Below are 6,706 nucleotides of genomic sequence, written 5' to 3'. Positions count from 1 at the left end.
AAAGAGATACTTTAAAGCTTTTAAAACAACGAAATGTTTTTTGTTTGATTGCTAAACGATTATATTCCAACATTACTCAATTGCATCTTGATTGTGAAATAGGGAAGAAGATACAACGTATGATTTTACCCTTCCTTGAGTTAAAGGAGGATGAAATCGATGCCGATGCATATAACTGTGAAAACGTTGTTTCTTCTGATGATATTTCTCCCACTTACAAAATTGGTATTGACAAAATAGAGTCCTTCATAAAGTCAAAAGACCATAAGGACATGCTCAAAAATTTATTGGATGTAAATGACAAATTAAAAATCAAAACCGAAACTGTACAGAAAATTGACTCTTTGAAGGCCAAGTTGAGTTCAGAAAATAAAATTGATATTGAAAACACTTCTGAATTCAATGAGGATGATGATATGAGTGTAATATCTGTAGAAGATGAGGTGGACTGTTCTGAATTTGTCAAGAGCGAACCCGAAACCAACAAAAATCTTATTTCTGAAAATTCTATTGAGTTCGCTCGTTTGTCCAAAGACAAGACCAACGTCCTCAAGGAAAAGGATGTTGTATATCAAAAGGTCCAAACAACTCCAAATCAAGTTTATACAGTTAAAGGAGTTACTCAGCAAAAGACAGCCGAACTGACAGTATTAGTAGCAGAAGATAATGCTGATGGCTGTGATGAGTTTTACTGGTCAGCACTGATTGATAACGCCGATGAAACAGAAGTTCTATCTAAGAAAACATCATGGAGGGTGAAAGGTAGGTATGTGGCAGAACCACTTAATGAACCTACACGCTTTGATGTGCCAAGCACAAGTGGTACCAAAATTCCTTCAGGCGAACCGGTCATGGTGTCAAGCGAAACCTCTTCGCTAAAGAGCGAAACTCATGCTCAAAGACCAAAGAAAAAGGCCAACATCCACAAAAATCCAAAATAGGTGTTAGAAAGAAATCATCAACGAAATTTGAGATATAAGAAGAATCTCACTGAAAGGAAACAGTTTTGGTGATCTCAAAACCCTAATTACGTTCGCTATGAAAAGACCTCTAAGTCAAAGGAAGAAGCAAAAGCAAACTCAGCTTCTCGCGCTCAACATAATGAAAACAACCGAAAGAAGAGTTTCGGTCCCCAGAATCAAAACAACCGAAAACAGAGTTTCGGTCCACAAAGGCACAACAAACAAAAGAGAAGTTTCGGTCCTCAGACGGACGACAACCGGAAGAAGAGTTTCGGTTCCCAGAATCAAAACAACCAAAAACAAAGTTTCGGTCCACAAAGGCACAACAACCAAAAGAGAAGTTTCAGTCCTCAGACGGACGACAACCGAAAAAGAAGTTTCGGTCCTCAAGATGAGAGAAACCAAAATGGTGGTTTCGGTCCTAGACCAACCAATGAGAGGAACCGAAGGGAAAGTAGTTTCGGCTCTCAACCAAGTAATAGCAATGACCGAAAGCTTAACTCTGCTCCCAAGTCCCGTCCTTCTCATTCTATGGAAAAGGAAAGCTCTTTCCGGAAAAATGAAAAGAAGACGTCGTTTAAACCTGATTTCGAGAACCGAAAGTCTGCCAACGTCAAATTCTCAAATTCAAAAATTGAACCTAAAGTACTCAAGTCTGATAAAATCAAAGTTTTCACCATAAAAAGAAAAGATGAAACAACCTTAATAAAAAGAACCTTTTTAGTTGATGTTTCTCTTACAATTCCCTGTTCTGTAAAAGGCTCACAAGGACCCAAGAAACTTTGGGTTCCTAAATCTGCTTAATTTTTGCAGGTTATGCTTGACGAGCAGTTCGACGATGAATGGTACATAGACAGTGGCTGCTCGCGTCACATGATAGGGAGAAAGGAAGAGCTGAGGGAATTTCGGTCCCTTCAAGATGGTGGAAGTGTCAAGTATGCTAATAATTCTTTTGGCACAATCAAAGGTTATGGTATGATCACCAATGGTGATTTCTCGATACGAAAAGTGGCGTACGTTGAAGGTTTACAACACAACCTTATCAGTGTTTCTCAACTGGTGGTTGGTACCGGGTTAAAAGTTTCGTTCGATGACGATGGCTCGGAGATTATAGAAAAGAAGACGAACAATATTCTACTGAAATCGAAGCGAAAAGGAGATATGTACCCTCTGAATCTCAATCCCATACGAGGGAAACCAGCAGTTTGCTTGCTAACGAAAGTTCACTCAAACGAAAGCTGGCTTTGGCACCGAAGACTCTCCCATCTCAATTTCAAAGACATCAACAAACTGGTGCTTGGGGATCATGTTCGAGGTCTTCCTGTTTTGAAATTCGACAACGAACACTTGTGTGCTGCATGTGAAATGGGAAAGCAAAGTCGACATAGTCATCCTTCTCGAGTCAACACAAAAGTTATTGAACCACTAGAATTACTTCACATTGATTTATGTGGTCCATCTTCAATCGAGAGCATCGACGGTAACAAGTATATACTTGTAATAGTGGATGACTTCTCTCGGTTTACTTGGGTGTTCTTTTTGAAGCAGAAATCAGAGGCCACTCCCAAGCTTAAACTCTTTATCAAGCAGATAGAAGTTCAACTACGAAAGATAGTTCGAAACATACGAAGCGACAACGGGTTAGAGTTCAAGAACAAAGACTTTGAAGATTTTCTTGCAGAGAAGGGAACAACTCACAACTTCTCGGCTCCATATACTCCACAACAGAATGGAATTGTCGAAAGGCGAAACCGATCTTTATGTGAAGCTGCCCGAACTATGCTTAGCTTCGCTTCTCTACCTGTATATTTCTAGGATGATGCCATTGCTGCTGCTTGTTTCACACAGAACAGATCTTATCTCAACAAACGTTTCTCCATCACTCCTTATGAGATCTTGAACAACTGAAAGCCTAATGTAAAGTTTTTCCATGTGTTCGGTTCAAGATGCTTTATCTTCAATTCAAAGGAGCATCGAAACAAGTTTGATGTCAAAGCAGACGAAGGAATCTTTCTGGGTTATTCCTTAAACTCCAAAGCATATAGGGTTCTGAATAAGCGTTCAAAGAAAATTGAAGAGACCTATTATGTCACCTTCGATGATAACTACGTCAAGAAACTGAATACAACCGAAGGTTCTGTGGAGGAAATATTTCCAAAATCTGGTCAAGTTACGGTACCAATTTCAAACCTCTTGGAGCAATACATGCTGCTATTTGATGAACCAGAAAAGGATATTCTCTCTGAATCCGAAGCTGCAGACAACAAGGTAGATAACTTGAAGAAGATAATCGTTGATGTTGCAAAGAAAATGGCAGAAGAACAACCGATAACAACCGAACAGCCTGACACAAGCGAACCTCCAAAAGATAGTTCTCATATTCAGGGGGAGGGTTCGTCTTTTCTACATAACCAAGATTCACCATTCCAGGGGGAGAACTCATTTTCATCAATACCAAGCCAAGTCCAGGGGGAGAATTCTGAGCCTGAAACTGAGGAAGTTGTTGGGTTATGAGCATTCTAACACTCCTAAGTGTACATGCAACCCTAAATACCTTCGATCTATGTTTTCTCTATTATACATACAATTATGAACATCCAAGGTATTATCCTAATCTAGCATACAAAATAATAAATATAACAAGATAGAATACATACCTCTTTGATGTAGAATGTCTTCATGAAGCTTGAGTGCCTAGTGCCCCAAGTGTGACACCTCAAATGGTTCACACAACACCAAATACACTTGGAATAACTTGAGAGAAACTTGAACACTCCTTGAAATCGTCTAGCCCTCACACACACATAGTGCATGATTTCTTGAGCCATGGGATTCTTTTATATGGTGGCTATTAGGGTTACTCCATGTAACTCATAACTTTACCCATTCCTTAAGCTCCATGGATTTTAACCTCCATGGAGTATCCATGGGTCACCCCATGGACTTAGTCCAACATAAGAAATCTTGGATCACAAGCCCACATATATAAGAATGAATGATTTACACAATCAACCCATATATTTAATTAGTCTCATTTTGATCACTTAATTAATTCCAAATTAATTCTTGATCAATACTAATTAAATAACCTTATTAATATATTAGAACTTATAATATATTAACCAACCTTAAGTGTTATTTCTCTCATTATAGTCTATCCAAATGCATGATGCCATGCAACCCAAATGGACCATGCCGGGTCGGGTCAAGTCTTACCAATTATAGTTATGGACTTAGACATTAATCCAACAGTCTCCCACTTAGATAAGTCTAAAACTATTATTGCGTATGACTTCAGGAACCGATCAGCAATCGTAGCTCTCAAAAGCTTCTGTCGAACTCTGACCTTGTCGATGAACTCTGACCTTTGTCAATGACTTGTCCATTAGATAAGGGATCATATATTCCTCCATTCTAGATATCATATGGACTGAGACATGGATTATCAATCATTCTCTCTGTCCATTTGTTGTTTCCCGATTTCCGATTCATGATGACTGACTGATTGAACAAATCAAATCAGTCCTGGCTTGGCCAAGCACTCACATGTATCATCTTTAAATCATCGAGGGGCCCACAGATATCGCTTTTATCCCGAAGGTAAAAGGAATGGATAAACTTCGACTCATATGGCTTGTTCTACTACTTGTTGAATCATACACAAAGGCACGTTTTATAACATCGAGTTACCAATGCGTTTTCGTGCAATCAATGTATAACCAACTTATAGTAACAACTCATATCTCTAGGTTTGAAGAATATAAGATATTATCGTCTCATGATCACTCGTGATAAAATCCATGAAGTGATTCAAATGAGCGCGGGTTGAATCCAATACTCAGAACTTATGAGCACTCATGAGTGTTGTAGCACCACTTTTGTCCACCAACTTGGACCTCTACAAACCAACCCATGACAGTCTTGATTCATATCTACTTCCAACATATGACCGACTGTGGATGGTTTGAATAACTTAATCATTCAGGAAGAGCGACTTAGTTATTCTGGAAGTCAAAACATGCAAAGTGAAACACAAGAATAAATGAATCAAATATGGTATCAAACCCTATGAATATAAATAAACACTTTTATTTATCACCATACTGATTACTCATTATTCATTGTTTCGGTTTTATCAACTTTATACTTGAATTTAAAACAATAGTTGTCCCATGCTCCAAGCATGTACACTATGTTTTCTAAACACTAGTCATGCCATACACCAAGTATGCATACTATGTTTGTCTATGATCTTTACTTTGTAAAATAGATCAATTGAACATCACTCCAATGATCCTCTTTTCACAGTCCCAAATCCTTACTGCAAATGCAAGAATTCCAAATTCATGCCATTTACTGAAATCTGTTAGATTCTAAACTTATATGCATTGATCCTCTTAATGATTATGCACGAAGTCAGAAAGACTTGACAACAATCATTACAGAGCATTCCAAAGGAGATCAGCTCCTTGGAAACATCCTTCTTTCATTAAGTTTCCTAATCTTACACAGATTGAATAATTTCTAACTTTGAAACATTTCCATATTCCATTTTGACTATCACTTCTGAACAAGAGTTGCCTCCTTACAGATTATGTCAATATGGTCCTTCCAGAATTAACATTATACTTCCAACTGTCCTTGAGCAACCAATCTTTGGTAAACCTTAGATTGTCCTCGACAATTGCTTAATCATTTTAGTCATATCCAATTCTAGACCTTTTCCCTTCATAATGCCCCAGGCATTTGGAAAATTTTAGAAAGGATGAATATAGCACATGTAATCGATCCTATATCCGAAGCATATGGGACACGATTCATGATGTCTCACATAAAGACTAAACAAGTCTTTTGCTATAATATTTCCATTTCAATTTGCCAAGTTCTCAAAATTCAGATTATGAAAAGGGATGTCGTAATCATAATCGAATTTTAGAACGCAAATAATGGACCCATATATAGAATTTCCTTATGTTGAGCCATTCCAACATGAAATTCATATATATATCCTTGATTAAATACGATTAAAATCTCAATCTAAGCTTTTAGAATGAAATGAAGTATAATGAAGTATAATTTCCTCTCCCTTAATTATAGCAAAACAACTTTTTCAACCCCTACAACCTCACGAATAAAAATTTTGTTTTCTATAATTAACATTGCTAACTTGCAACCTTTGTCATAATTATCATGCTCCCACTAACATGATGATTATTAGCATAACACTTATGCTCCCACTAGCTTTGACATGTACTCAGAAATCAGCTGACTTTCTTACCAAAGTTCAGATTTCTGATACTAGATTGTTTTGATAAAACTTTATCAAAATCATACACCTCTCTTAGATAGCTCACATGTGTGTCTAAACAATTTTAGAACTATGAAAAGGGATGCCGTAATCATAGTCTCAATTGTTTAGACCTTTGCCACTTCTCACAAGTCCATGTTAGTGTGCCGGTAAACCACACACGCTCCACTAACGACTTTGAGAATGCAAATATCACAATTGCTATCTAGCTAAAATCTACTTAGTGAAAGTGTTTCCTCACCATCATTTTCATGAATTGGAGAGAAACCTTATGACACTTAGATTTAATAGTGTATGTGTTCTTATCCATGTGAATTTGTCAAAACCATAATCACAAGACAAGGTTAGTGACAAATCCAAACTCATATTGATTAAACTTGTGCAATCTTAAATTCTTGCCATTTGGCAGCTCAGGTGCCTGCCATTGCTTCCAAGT

This window comes from Lactuca virosa, chromosome 1, assembly GCF_052849685.1.
Source record: "Lactuca virosa cultivar CGN04683 chromosome 1, Lactuca_virosa_CGN04683_v6, whole genome shotgun sequence".
NCBI lineage: Eukaryota > Viridiplantae > Streptophyta > Magnoliopsida > Asterales > Asteraceae > Lactuca > Lactuca virosa.
This window is presented reverse-complemented; position numbering follows the sequence as displayed.